This window comes from Rhinopithecus bieti, unplaced genomic scaffold (genome assembly GCF_001698545.2).
Source record: "Rhinopithecus bieti isolate Rb0 unplaced genomic scaffold, ASM169854v2 scaffold_26532, whole genome shotgun sequence".
Lineage (NCBI taxonomy): Eukaryota > Metazoa > Chordata > Mammalia > Primates > Cercopithecidae > Rhinopithecus > Rhinopithecus bieti.
Genome location: NW_016812934.1, coordinates 951891 through 967963, shown reverse-complemented (window position 1 = coordinate 967963; position 16073 = coordinate 951891).

Below are 16073 nucleotides of genomic sequence, written 5' to 3'. Positions count from 1 at the left end.
ACATATATAAACATATATATATAAACACATATATATATATAAACACATATATATATATAAACACATATATATATAAACACACATATATATATATGTAAACACATATATATAAACATATATATAAACATACATACATATATAAACATACATACATATATAAACATACATATATATAATGAAGCCTGTGCCCAATCCCCAGGAACTGTGACTTTGGAAGTGGAGCCTAGGTCTCTAAATACTTAATGTTCAAGGGAACATGATGGAAGTGATGTTTCTTCAAGAACCTGCTGTTGGAGGCCCCCTGTGATAAACAAGGAGTAGAATTGAAGCCACGGGCACAGTGCTCTCCCACTATGACAAAACACTTAGGATGCTTGGGATAGAAGTCTTACAGGTGGGCTCATGGCCTGTGGCTGTCAGAAGATCTGTCTCACAGTATGTGGCACTGGAAGGGGGCCCCCCCAACACATGCTGTACAACCAACAGCAAATCTGCCTCAGCAGGGGTTGCAGACCCCACACTAATGTCACATGGCTGAATCATTGGCTGAATTGGATCAGAAATACTCAAGATTTGGGGTATCCAAAGCCTTTGGGCCTGCAATTTGTCAGTGATTAAATACTGGGTTTCTCTGTGCCTGAAACTGCCACCTCAAAGGGAGGGCTGAAACATTGGCACATAAGATGACATCTGTGTTTAGAGCCAGTGGTGACTTCTATTCCACCCCACCACCAAATTCTACCCATTCCTTAAGGCCCAGTTCAAATCTCACTCTACCAAGACTTACCTGGTTTCTACAGCTCTGAGCACTTAATCACATTCAAATGAGAACATAAATCTTCAAGTACAACCTGCCCGAGATCACTCAGCAAGGATGGTGCACGGTCTGATTTTAGACAGGCCTGGGTTGGAGAACACAGCTCCCTCAGTGCCTGCCCCATCCCCAACAAAAAGGAGGCAATAGTTGCAGAAATGAATATTCCTTCTGTCGTGGGCAGTGAGGAGGACACAACATGGGTGGAAACATTGAAATCCAAAGTCTAGCATATAGTTTATAGTAATTCACAAAGGTTAATTTCTTTGGACAAACATCCACATCTTCTGTTACCGTGGGACACCAGGGGAGGCTGGGTGAAGGGTATGTGGAAATTCTCTGCACCATCTTAGCATGCTGTCCCATACACGAGGATGTGACTAGTGACATGTTAGGATCATGGGCTTTGTCAAGTTCATACCCAGCTCTGCCACTTACATCTAGAATATTTTGAGGAAACAGAATGAAGAAGATCCCTAACCTTTCACCAGTCTCCCCATCTGTAAAATGGTGATAATGTAACACTACCCAGTGGAGTTAAGGATTAAATGGTATTACTTAGGGTTTGTACAAAGCTGCCACATAACTGCTTTCGATCTGACTACTGATATTTCTATTATGCAGTTAGTATTTGCCAATCAAACCGTACAGTTTGGCCCCTTGGACTAGTTAGATGCGACTTTCCAGTCCGATTATCATGTTGTACTGTGGGTGCCCAAATGGCATCTCTAGACCACTTCTCTCCAAAGTGGCCCAAAACATGCCTAGGTGGCCCCTGGCCTCCTGCCCATGTGGTAGCTTTGCTGATTTCTCTCCCATTCTGGTCATCAGCCTGAACACAGGTCTTGTGATACAAAAAGAGCTTTTAGAGGGAGTATTTTTATTCCTGACCTAAGCCCCTCTACCCTGAATCAAATCAATGTAGGGCTCCCAGAACAAACAAGGATGTTCCTTGTAGCCTTTATTAGGAAGAAACTGGAAATAACCTAAGTGCTCATCAAGAGTGCATGACTTATATAATGAGACACCCACACTCTGCAGCAGCTGAAATGAATGAGGGAGATCAATAGAAACCAGTGTGGGATGATCTCAGACACATTAGGTAAAATTCCTATTTTTTATGCAGTAGTCCGTACTGCATAAAAAGCGTGTTTTAAAAAGTATGTATTTAAGTATACACTTGCAGGAAGACACATAGGAGAAAGTCTAGAACACTTCTATATGTATAGAAGTGTTCTTTATCTGTCCTGCCCAGTGCCATAGCCACTAGCAATGTATACTACTGAGCACTTAGTATAGCCAGTGTGACTGAAAAACTGAATATTAATTTTGATTTAACTTAAAATTGCCCCATCTGTAGTTGAGGAGGCTAGAGATGGAACTTAATGGCACTGGGGCAGGAGGCCAGGAGTCAAAGGGGACCTTTTGTGTGTGTGTGTGTGTGTGTGTGTGTGTGTGACTTGGCTTTAGGAAGTATATTCCCTGTATTATGTTAAAAATTAATACTCTTCTAAATGTACTGTGGTACCTCGGTTTGATGAATCCTGGAACAAAAAGGCAAGAGTTAAACACTGCTGAAATCCAAATGAAGTCTGGAGTCAGTAGCAATATACCAATATTCACTTTAATTTTGACAAATGTACCATGGTAATGTAAAACATTGATATTAGGGGAAGCTGGGTGAAGGATATACAGGACTCTGTACTGGGTGATTTTTCTGTACACTTAAAATTATTCCAAAGTAAAAGTATATTCCAAGACTACAAGTTTAGTGCTGGGTTTTTCCTAACTCTTAAATCGGACACTTGAAACACTTCTGTTTAAAGACAAGAACACCAGCTTCAGTGCTTGCTGGCTCTGAGCTCAGCATGTTTGAGAACTTCAAAGTGCAGGCATCTGGGCAGCTGCTCAGAAGCAGCCACCACCGTTGCCACTGCACTTCTGTCTGGTGTCTGGTATGACGCTAAAGCCTTCAAATACCTGCAGAGACCTGGCAGCCACCAAGAGACTGGCCCCACTGCAAAGCCAAGAACCTGAGACACATCTGTTCCAATGGTCCCACCTCCATGAGAGGGTGCCACAGAAGCTGGTGCCTCTTCCAGGTCATTCCGAATGTACTTAGAATTATGAAAAACATGGACAAAAGAATCCACATTCCAGTGGTCATGGCGGTGTGTGCCTATAATCCCAGCTACCAGGAAGACTGAGGTGGGAGAATCTCTTAAGCCCAGGAGTTCAAGGCTGCAGTGAGCTATGATTGTGCCACCGCACTCTGGCCTGAGCAACAGATCAAGACCCCATATTTCATCCTCTACCACGTTCGTTACAGTGTCTCCTGGTGGCCAAAGAGTAAAGATGTTTCACTACTTCTGTCTTAATGAAGAAATTGGGAAATCCTTTCACCCCTGAGCCTCAAGATCACAGCCTGCGCCCAGATGTTGTTCTACACTGTGGAAGAGGGGCGAGGTCCCCACCTGAGTGGAGTTATAGGCATGCAGAGCCACTCAGACCGTGCGTTCTAGACCCCAGCCAACCTGGATTCTGTGCCCTACTTCTAGCACTTTCTAGCTGTATGGATCTGGGGAGAGCCTGCTGCATGAGCTGGTCTGAGCCTCTGTTTTCTCATCTGTAAAATGTGATTCTCACTAGATTGGGTAAGATTTAAGTGACCTTGAAATTACAGCCTCAATTAAGACTATTTGCTGATGTTCATCACTGTTACACCAAGTAGGAAAAAATCCTTGGACCACACACTCTTAGAAGTTATCTGGCTGAGATAGGAAAAGACGAGGGAAAGTTGTAACTCTTACTGACTTAGCTTCCAAGTGGAACCTCAAGATAATGCAGCAATAGCAAACCCGAACCTGAGAAAAGTCTAGAATCTTTGCCTTTAGGTCCCAGTTTTTGTGATTGATAGAAGGCTCATCAGTGTTCTGAGTGGTCCACTTGGTCTGAAGATCAATCAGTACCTTCCTGAGTAATAAGGTCCTGTAATAAAAATGTGTATCTGTTTTCACTGGAACGTCACACAAATTTAGCAAGGACTTCCGCTGTATCAGGAGAATCGCACAAAGTCGATGTGATGACTACATCATGGTTTTCTGGGTCTGCAGGGCTCCCAGGCTGGCCGAGGGTCACATGACAACTGCCTTCCTGAGCCTTTTTCCTGATGTGAGTAAATGACTCCTAAATAAAAACCAGACTGCTGCCCTCACCCGATGAGCATCTCGCCAGCAAAAGCCTTCCCCCTCTGCCTGGGGTCTCCGGTCTCCACTAAAAGCACCTCCTCCAGAGAACTGCTCTTCTCCAGTTTCCTTCTCAGCACAGGCCAGCCAGGCCCTTTGAGGGCCAGAGAGAGGAAGGCAAACTGAAGACCACCGGTCTGGCCCCATTTCAAGAATGGGCTACTGTCTAAACTATAGCTATGCCACCTTCTGCAGGATTATTCCAAGGCTTGGTTTAGATGAAGGGAGGGTGGGAATGACAAGTTTGAGAAGCATTTGCCACCATGATTTCTAGAACAGCCTCAATGGCAGAGGAGAATGAAGATACACTTCAGTTTTTCTAAATTGGCTAAATGTGAATCCAGGTGGCTTAATTAATGCTGAGTAAGTGGCATGGTCCTGTGGTGCTGGTGTCTGGCAGCAGGGCTCCAAGGAGCACTCAGGATGGAGCGAAGTAGGCTCCAGCTGTACTTGCTCAAACTACAAATTCCAGCAACGTTGCTGCTGACTCTGGGAGACTCCTTACCCTAACCCTAGGGGAGCCTGCAGCATCTCTGGTCTGCTGGATGACTTCTTCTGTTGCCTCAAACCAGAAGTTAGCATGGCCCTCCCTTTGTCCCCCAGGAGCAGCCTGTCCTCGGCTCTGCATGCCAGGAAAGCCCACTTGCTCCTGACTCCCGGTGGTGCTCAGGGTCCAACCACCAGGATCTGGCTGCTCCACGATCCCTCCTGCAGGACTGGTTCCTGACTCTGCAGGAGAAACAAGTGGGTGGGCTGGGCTACCACCTCACTGAGACTCAGGAGATGTCTCTGCCTGACAGCATGTTCCTGTTTTTCTCCTATATACCTTCCGGGAGAGTCATTTCTTACACCTGCTTGTTTGCATTTCAAAGTACCCTGTCCCGGGGATTATAGCACAGAGCAGCCCATGTTGCAATTTTGATCTGTAAAGGCTTATGAACATGAGATAAAACTTAAAGCAGTCAACCTCTGATCTATTGTGTGCCCCTAGAAATATTATGCTCAAATATTTGCTTCTGTGAGCCTGAGTTTTTTCATCTGTCAAATGGAAATAATAGCATCTATTTTAATAGGACTGTTCTGATACTCCAGCAAATGTTTCAGCAGGCACCGAGAACAGGGCTTGGCACATCGTGTTTATACAAGTGTTTAAATCCCATAGAACCCTTGCAAACACCTCACGAAGGAACTATCTGTCTTACTGAGAAGAAAATAAGAGCTGGTCTCTGTGCTTCACAGGTCACACAGCAAGTGCTAGCCTCAACTGTCAGCCTCTGCCATCTGACTTGAGTTTTGCTCATACACCCAGTTTAATATTATGTCTAACTGATTTGAAGGTGACTTGAGAAAAAATGGTGTTGCCTTTTGAACTTGACAATCTTGCATTCTGTACCAACACTATTCATTAACCTTAATACTATCCATTTAATCTTAAGCACAAAAATTAGCTAGTTTTTTAGAACAGAGAATGTTTTAAGCTTTCAACTAGATGAGTAAAAAGTTAGAGGATGGATTTAGGAGGCTGAGGTGGGCGGATCACGAGGTCAGGAGATCAAGACCATCCTGGCTAACACGGTGAAACCTTGCTCTACTAAAAAATACAAAAAAAAAAAAAAAAAAAAAAAAACCGGGCGTGGTGGCAGGAGGCTGAGGCAGGAGAATGGTGTGAACCCAGGAGGCGGAGCTTGCAGTGAGCCAAGATCATGCCACTGCACTCTAGCCTGGGTGACAAATGGAGACTCCATCTCAAAAAAAATAAAAAATAAAAATCTTAGAGGATGTGATACTTGAAGATGAACCATGTTAATCTTCAGCAATTTGCCAAGTTTTGAATCACTGACATTTGGATTTGCTGTGTTGCATACTCAGCTATTTGCATATATTGACTACTTTTGGCCTCTGTTTCCCCTATCTGGGAAAGACCAGTTGATTCGAGGATTCAGTAAGTTCACTTGCCCATGAGTCATAGTAACTAGGGACAGAACTATTGAGCCCTGGCATTTCTGGCTGCTGGATCCATGCCTCTAACCATCTTGTTCTGAGTCCTCTTGGGACAACCAGCTGAACATCCTCGTGGGCCCTTCATCTCCATCTCTTCACTGAAAGTCAAGTATACCATGGGGCCAGGCAAGATGGGAGCCTCTGGCAGAGGTGGCGGCACGTTTGTTATTCCTGCCCCACCTTCTGGAATGGGGGATGGCGGGTGTAGCCTGTAGAGGACGTTGAATAATAACTGGAGAAAGGGCTGTTCTGGTTCCCAAATAAACAGGCTCATGAGTGATGAGAGGGGACCCCCTTCTCTCCCACCTCCATCCAGGGCAGCTGCAGCTGCAGCCGCCAACACTGTGCACACGTTTCTTACACGAAGGCGAATAAACACCACCAGGGCCCACTTCAAAAGACTCCGGGAGCAGCCGCTGCTGATGGAACTGGCGTGCCTTTAGGGGGGCTGGGCCCGTGTAGAGGGGCTAGGGTGGCCTCTGGTAACAGACATCCCCAAGATGTCCAAATACATCAGTGTGGAGGCCTCAAAGGCCCAGTGACTGTGAGCAGGAAAAATAAATAATGCCGTTATCTCTGAATTTTTGCCTTTGATCTCGTTTCCCCCCCTCTCCTGCCATTGCTTTTCTCCCCACCCCTTTCCTGATTTTCTCTCTCCACTACCTTTTTTTAAAAAAACCTTTTCTCCTTGCCATTTGATTTATGCCCCCAAACAGCTCTGAGAGGCTGACGTCCCCTGATGAATTGGTGGGGTTGTTCTGCTCAGAGACCCCGAGCAGGCGGCTGGGAAGGGAGCGAAGGGAGGGCAGGATGGTTCCTTCCAAACAGGTAAGACCTGGCCTCAGTGAGGGGATGCTGTATGGACACGTGTGTGGGTGTGTTTCTACTGGCACACGCCAGTGTCACCTAGAGCAGCAGTCACCAACGTTTTTGGTACCAGGGACCAATGTTGTAGAAGACACATTTTCCAGACTCTGGGGGTGACGGTTTTGGGATGATTCAAGTGCATTACACTTATGGTACTCTTCATTTCTGTTATTATATTGTAATATATAATGAAATAATTATACAAACCACCATAATGTGGAATCAGTGGGAGCCCTGAGCTTGTTTCCCATCAACTAGACGGTCCCATCTGTGGGTGATGGGAGACAGTGACCAGATCATCAGGTATTAGATTCTCATAAGGAGCATGCACTCTGGATCCCTCAGGTGGGCAGTTCACAATAGGGTTTGCACTTCTATGAGAATCTAATGCCACTGCTGATCTGACAGGAGGTGTGGAGCTCAGGCAGTAACGCCAGCCAAGGGGAGCAGCTATAAATACAGATGAAGCTTTGCTCGCCCACTCACCTCCTGCTGTGTGGCCCAGCTCCTAACAGGCCACCGACTGGTATTGGGCTGTGGCCCAGGGGTTGGGGACCCCTGACCGAGAGCTTAGGCCACCTCTCCTTCCACCTAGTTTTGTTTCTGAGCCAACATAGGAATGGGGAGAAGTGGTTTTTGAGCCAATGTAGGAATAAGAGGTGGTATTTGAGCTAATGTGGGAGTAGCGAGAGGTGGTTTTCTGTCCCATTGGGAAATTATTCAGAAACCATTGTCTACTGCATGCAATACTCTAGGAACCTAGGGGTAAAATCATTTGTGACTTAGGGGCAACAAACTTGTGACATTCTATATCCATCAGCGCAAGGTTGTGCCGAGACCTCAGGCTCTGGGACCAGACTCCTCAAGGTCAAGTTATAGCTCCAGTTACCTGGTGCTGTGCCCTTAGCTTAATAAAAGCAGCTCAACCTGTCTGTCCAGTTTCCTCACATATAAAATTAGGGTAATAAAGTTTAGCCTCATAGTATTAAATGAGTTAACACTGAAAGCACTTGACAGCAGCAATGGGGTGACAACTAAAGCCATCAGAGAAGGCTGTGTAGGGATAACAGTGGCCAGAACAACCAGGTCCTGAGGCTGAAGCATTCAAGGAATTAAAAGCAACTCCCTTTAGAGGCTGGAAATTCAAGGGATAAGAATGAGTCTAGAGAAGCTGGCACCATAGTCTTATAGGAAAGGATTGGCAATTTGGTCTTTATCCAGATGGCAATGGGAAGCCCTTGAGGACCTAAGGCAGAGGAACTGTGCATTTAAAAGACCCATGTGGCTGACTGGTACCTGGGAACAAAGGCCAGGAAGGCAAGTAGATTAATGAAGTTGCCTAGATGGGGGATGATGGTTGATCACTGTGGCTTTGGATGAGTACAGGTGCTTCTCTCACTCTCCTTGACAGACAGCAATGAAGGATTATAGAAGGAACTTGACTGAATATAGTAGATGGAAAAGTTAAGGTAGCCTCCCAAGTTTAAGCATTTGGTGGTACCATTGACTGCAGCAGGAAAGGCTGGCGGTGTTTTTTTATTATTTGCCAAGCAGCAAAGAAGACTGAACAGCTGAGTTCAGTCTCAGAGCAGCTGAGTCCATCTTTCACACCTACACAGGAAATATTTGAAGCCACAGCTACTAAAGGAATAGGAGTCTGCAGGCAGGTGGCTGAGTGCCCCAAATAAGGAAAACCCAAAGCACCTAAAATCTGCTTTGGGAAAATTATGATCAGTGTCTTCCAAATCCTACACACCAGGATTTTTTTAAAGTATTGATGCTTGGCTTCCAATCCCAGACACTGATTTTGTATGAGATGTGACCAGGGCATCAGGGTGGCTTTTTAAAGCTGCTCAGGTAATTCTAATGTGTAGCATAACTTGAGCCATTGTAGTAAAAACTCTTACCCTTGCTGCATGCCAGGCATTGTGCCAAAGAGATACCCTACCTTTAATCTCCATGACAGCTTCTCTGAAAGTTTCTCATCTATAAGGGGAGACAGAAGTAACTGCACTGTAAGGTTAAATAACTTGCCCAAAATGACACAACTAACATAGGTTATATGTGAAACTTGAGCCACTTGACTCCAGATGTAGTACTATTACCATCACACTGTATTGCCTTTCCATTTCAGGATAAAGCAAGGGGAGATGAGAGGAGGTAAAAGCTCATCATAGATGAAGACTGCCATCTTGGAAACTCCTTCAAGCTTCCCACATGTCTCCAGGGAGCAGAACTAAGAGTGACCAAGGGTGGGAGGTCTCTGCCATCAGAGCTGGTACAACGTCTAAGTTTCTCCTTATTCAATTTCTTTTTTTATAGTTAACGATAACTTATTTTATATTTCAAAATAACTAGAAGAAGATCATTGTAATGTTCCCAGAACAAAAGATAAACGTTTCAGGTAGTGGGTATACCAATAACCTTGATTTGATCATTACATGTTACGTAGTCTCAATACCACAAATGCTTCCAAATATGTACAATCATAATTTAAAATCTTTTTTAAAAGCCTAAGAAAGTTTAAAACAAAATTGGAGTCAGTCATCTCAAACCTTGCCACTGCTTTATTGACTAACTTGATGTAATAATCTAAATCCTTTGTTGTCATTTCAATAATGTTTATAGCATCTTCACCAGAAGCAAGTTCCATCTTAAGAAAGCAATTTCTGTGCTTGTCCACAAGCAATTTATCATTTGTGAAAGTTTTATCATGAGATGTAGCAATTCAGTCACGTCTTCAGGCTCCGCTTGTAGTTCTCTTGCTATTTTTTACATCTGCAGTTCCTTCCTCTAAAATTTTGAACCTCTTGAAGTCATCCATTTGGGATGGAATCATCTTCCAAACTCTGACCATGTTGATATTTTGACCTCCTCTCGTGAATCATGAACATTCTTAATGGCATCTAGAATATGAATCCTTTCCAGAAGGTTTTCAATTTACTTTTCCCAGATTCATTAAAATACAAGCATGTTTTGTCTTATTGTACTCTCCAACTACTTCTTAAACACTTTTTCCAGTTCCATAAACACTTCCTTTTATTTTTTCCTTATTCAATTTAATATGGGCTACCCAGGTTGGAGTGAAAACTATGTGGTTGGTGGTATCCAGGGAGAGATGCTGGACTCAGCTACTGCTTATTGGGAACATCGTCAATGTCAGGCCCCTGGTATTGATTTTTTCTGTGAATGACCCCTCAATGCTTAACACCTTAATTCTATATAAAAGGTCTGGTCTATTACCTCCCTGGTATGAAGCCAGAGGCCAAGGACTCCCTATCCATCTTGGTCACCATACTCTTGTTAGGCTAACCTTTAAAGTGTGGTTACCTTACAGCCCTTCCCTACTATCCAGAATCTACCACACTATATGGTTTGATTCTTCTAATTAGGTCTTTACAGTATCATATGAATAAGCCACAACTTATCTCTTCTACTTTGGGAATTTGTTTTCTGTTTGAGGGCTACCATGAGCAATGCTGCTATGGGCATCCTTGGACTTGTCTCCTGGGGCTTGGGGTGGAAATACTGTGCCACACAACACAGAGGTTTTTACATTGATTTTTGTCAAATGATGTCAACCTGATTTCCAAAGCAGGCTAGACACTCCAGCGGTACATGAGAATGCTGACCAACACCTCTGATAACAGTTGTCTACCTGAAAGTAATTCCCACATCTAGTCACACCCCTGTACCTCCCTTTTTCTGTTCATTTGATCCTCAAACTGTGTCTTTGAGGGGGAGGTGGTAGGACTCCCCATTTAATGGATAAACAAGCTGAGGCTCACCCAAGTCACACTGGGAGGGGGCAGATTCAGATCTTATTTTCCACCTTGTTCTCAGTAAGTTGTTAACTTCAATGTTCAGTTCCTCAGCTGTATCCCCTAGAGTGTATAGCACAAGGACATCTCCCCCAGGTGAAGAATAACTCTTCCTATAGGAGTTGACTCAATTCTCAAAGTATGGTGGTATGACTTTTTGACTTCTATAACTGTAGACCATTACAAGGCTGGCCTCATGCTTAGGGATCTGGGAAAGTAATGCAGGGGCCGGAAGTAATTGCTTGTACTTTAAAATTAGACTGCATGCGTCAAGTGCCAACTCCATTAATAGCTAGTCTTTTGGATAGGTTTCTCAACTTTGCTGGGCCTCAGTTTCTTCCTTCTGAAAATGGGAATAATAGCACCTTACTGTTGGAGTCATGGTGAAGATCAGATCATGGCACATGGTAAGCACTTAGTCAGATGCTTTTATTAGGGCATTTGGAATATGTAGCATTCCACCACCACGTTGCCCCCCACACACACCACCACGTTGCCCCCCCAACCGCCACCACCAACACGTTGCCCCCACCACCACCACCAAGATGTCACCCCCTCCTCCAAAAAAAGGATATGTTTGGAAAACCTAGTCCCAGCAGTTAAGCTATAAATGTTGAGGGAGTTTTATTCTAACTTGGATCCACAGCCACATTTTGAAGGGAGTGTATGTGTTGCGGGGGGTTACTGAGGTTTGCTGGAAGGAACACATGATTAGAGTGAGGAATATCCTTGTGGCAGCCACCCTCACATCCACATTTCTTGCCTGCCAGTTCATCAAGCAGGAATAAAATTCCAAATGGACAATATTCCAAACAAACGATAAAATAAAGCCAATTAAAGGGATGGATAAAACTAGAGAAGGTTAAAATAACAGAATTAGCGTAAAACAACTCCCTTGACTAGATTGAGACCCTTCTATATGTGCTCCTGGAAAACCCATACTCCCTTGCTAGAGCTGCTTACCGTGGTAATTGACATGTAACTGACAACCTTCCCAAGGCAAATGGGAGAGGCAAAAGGTATGAATGGGGTCTGCCTTCTGCCGGGTTGTATCCCTGGCACCTAGCATAGTGCCTAGCACATGGTATATGCTCACTGTTTTTCCTTTTCCCACCTTCAATTTTATTCAATGAGGCCTCTGAAACTAAAAATCACAAAAGAATAAGATAAAACGTATATAAGGCACAACCTAAGATGGTAAATGGCATAATCATGGTATGAAATGAAGAAAACAAATGGAGCAATTATAAAGTCAAGTTGGAAACCTAAAATCAGCTAAGATGAAATATATCAATCTGTCTTACTCTTTTGTGTTTTTAAGTTCATATGACCCTCTAGGTCATATATAAGAGTCTGGACATCTCGGAGCTAAAGTAACCAGACTCCAAAAGAAGAAACTTTTGCTTATCTGTCCTCCCAAGTTAAGTCCCTTGGCGGCTTCTTGCTGAGAACTTCATTATCCTATCTTCCCACTGAACAGGACCTTACACCATCCCCCACCTCATGAGTGGGCCTATGTGACAAGACCTCAGGCTTCTCTTGACATATTCCTCTCCATCAGAAAAGCAGATGAGTCTGTGCCCATCATTCCCAAGCACAGGTACCTTGTTAAAGCTTCCCTTTGAGAAAAATCTCTTCTCTTCCTGGCTTAGGTAGCGATAAGTTTGGAATAAGTCACTTATTCCAAAGACGTTTTCCAATTGAAACCATTTGTACAAGCCTCAAATTATCCTTACAGTTTCTAGGGGAATTTAGCAGGTATCTAGATTGGTCAGGGTAGAAGGGAAAAGGAAGAAAGGTAAGCACCAAAATGTAGTTCCATAGCATCTGCAGTTGAACATCCAGAATTGTTTAAGCTCTAGAAGACCCCACTAGAGAAAGACCTCTGTGTTGGTCCAGCCAACCATGGTCTGTATGCATAGGAAGGGAGGTAATACAGCAGTCAAGAATGTTGGCTGTGGGGTCAGATGGCCGTCACTTAAATCTGTTTCCACCACTCACCAGCACTTGATCTTGGACATATTTCACATCCCTGAGCCTTATCTTTTTTTCTCCTGTAAAATGGTGATAATAGTACCTATTTCACGGAACTGATGGGATTAAATAGATTCCCAGATGTTAAAGGGTTTTTACTCCATGTTCCAAGTACTGTTTAGTCTCCGCTGCTATAATTGTTGTTCCTCCTGCATTCAACATTTGCTGGGTGACTTGAAAGCTGAAGTGAAATACTCCGACTCTATCAGACGGGAGGATACATTTCTTTTCTAGGGTTATTGTGAGGATCAGGTGAGGTTTGCACATAGTATTGCTTCATGTATAGACTGAGTACACAGCTGTGTTTAAACTCTGGCCCCTCAACACAGTGTATGGCTTTGGGCAAAGACTAACCTTACTTACCTGTAAAATGGAGATAACAGCACCTCAAGGTGCTGCTGTGATGGTTACATGAAGCGAGACATGTGAAGTGCTTGGCATGTGGTAATGACTTTGTAAACAAAAGCTGCAATTGTGTATGTAGAAAACCTCGGAGACAGAAGGTGCAGTAATGAAAGAACGTTTTCATGAAAATGAGTCAGGTGTTAAAATAACTCAATGTATGTTTGGTTCTCTTAGTAACTCTACTCCACCCCCACCCCATTCTATCATTGTCTGTCTTTCTAGTTCTCTCAGTTGAAAAGAAAAGACTCCACTTGAGAAGGCCCCAGCCCATCTGTTTCAAAATTCAGGGAAAAATGCCAAACAGCCTTTCCAGCTGGGGCCTAGCTGCCTCTGATAAAAAGGATGAAGAGAGGTGAATTCTGAAAATTAAACAAATCCTGGTGTCTTTGAAAGGTCACCCGGCTCTGAGGTTGGCCATCCCGTCAGTGACAGACTGCAGGGCCAGCAGTCAGGAAGAAGGGAGCCTCAGGAGCTCCCTTCTTCCTAAAACCAAAGTCTAGGGTGGCCAGAGACGAAGGCCCCAGGACGTCAATCCCAGCAGGTGAGCAGCCTGCAACGAGTTGATGGAGACTTGTTCTGCAGAGCTGGCTGTTCACAAGTGCCTTGTGAGCACCTACTGTGTATAAGCAGCAAGAATGAAATTCTGTCCCTCCCTGGAAGGAACCCACTTTCTAGTGGAATGTTAGCACTTCACTCCATCCCAGCAGCAGATAAGAATTCTATCTCCAGGGGTAGACTTCTGATCTCTCAGCAGCAACACAGATGAAGAAGATGGTTCTGGGGTTTTGACTTCACTGGGATGTTGCTTTTCATGGGAACCTGCAGGAGAATACTATCATCACTTCTAGGTGAGTACATTTCCCACCTCCCCCAAGATTGGAGAAAGCAGTTGGCTGGGGGTATGTTTTCCAGCAACCTGGCTCCTGTGTATGGATGAATAGAGGGTGGACCCTGCTGTGCCAAGGAAACGAGAGGGAGGACAGGGCCACCCCAAGAGACCTGGGAGGAGGAAGCCAAACTCTTGGATACAGTGCCTTTAAAACTTCCTGTGACTGTAACTGTAACCACCAAGGAGCAGACATGCCTTATCTCAGCCCTAGGTTAATGTCAGTTACTTCTATTGTCCCCATTTGATGTATGGCAAAACAGATGTTGGATCCTGGCTCTGCCACTTCTGAGCTATGTAACTTAGAGCTCAGCAACTTGCCCAAAGTCCATTCTATGCAATGGTTAAGGTTCTCCATTTCCACAGCCCATCCCCGAGATCTGGGAGGAAAAGAAAGCAAAATATTCTCCTTCAATAGGTTAGAGACTGGTAGAAACTTTAACCACCAGTGACAGCTCACCCCACCTTAATTAGAAGTGTTAGTGCCTCTTTTGTAAGAAGGATGCATGAGCCTTTCCTAGGCAGGCTCCAGCCGAGAGGATAAATTCAAGCACAGAGGATATATACTCCTGAACGCCCTTAGAAAATGGAAATAATGGAAATAGCCAAACTGGAGTTAACCTCCTTGCTTTTTCCCATACATTCAGAAATCTATACATGTATACGAGTTGCCTTAATCAAATGGGATGCCCCCAAGTTCTATATCTTTTAGTGGCTGCTGTGATTCAGTGATAGTAATCTGTACATGGCCAAGATGCAAGATGTGATTTTGCTATCAGGAAATATGCAGTCTAGCTGGAGACACAATATTACACAAGTAGATTTGTACTTCCTTGTGATATCACCACCTTATTTTTGTATTTAATAGAAAAGACAAATAATACTCTATCACCTGCTAGTTCTATTACAGTAGATTTGCCAGGGATAAGGAAAATAGAACATCATTTGGTAGAAAAGGCTTGAGTCAGCCCTGGGTTCAAATCCCAGCTTGGCTGTTGTGACCTCGTATAAGTTGCTCAATAACCCAAAACTTCTGTAAAAGGAGCCTAATGGCCACCTCAAAAGGTTGTTGTAAAATTTTGAGATGACATAATTAGCAGGTTGACTATCAATAACAGATGCTACATTATCCACCATGTGATGCAGTGCTGAAAAACATTGCTGTGAGAACCAAATGTAGAGGATACCAACCTGGTCTGGCACTTACTAGCTAGGAAGACGAGAGGTTAAGGGACCCTCCCAAGGTCAGTTTGCTCAACTAGAAAGTGGGATAACAGTACCTAACTCATTGGACTGCTGTGAAAATTAAATTAAACACTTGAAGTCCATAGAATAGTGCCTGGGACATAGTGTTCGGAGACTATTCTCCATAGGCGACTTACGTTCCTGCGTGTCTTCTGAGGAGAAGCACTGACCTTTTGTTCTGGACTACCTCTTCAAGAATGTTTATATAATCAACTGCCTTGGTAGATAGTGTCTCACCACCCCCCTCTGCTGCCTCAGAGCAGAGGGAAGATTCATTTGTTGTCCTGTGTAATAAAGACAATGTTGCTTCTCTGGCAAAGGTCAGACAGGTCTACTTGCAGTTCTTTGTCGGGTTCCCTAGGCTCAAGGTATCTCAGCTGGGGTGTGAACCTACCACATGTGTAGCATTCACTTGGATTGCTCTGTGCCCAGGTGAATGGGAAAACTTGGACAGCAAGGGGGAACCCTCACACTCATGATGTTCATTCTACTTGCTGTGCTTTAAGTAAAAAATACAAAAATCTTTTGTCTCTGACCCAGGAGTCTCATGTCATCTTGACAACATGTTCAAGGTATAGTGGCTATTTTTAAACTATAATTATCATTTTCTTGTTATTGCAAATAGGGCCGACATCAGATAATTTTCACCCATGGAGATGGACATGTGAGGCTTAACTCATCTATCCCTTGTGGAGCTCTTCTCTAGGACCTAAAGGATGTTTTGAATCTGGATATTCACTCATTCTGTCATCTGA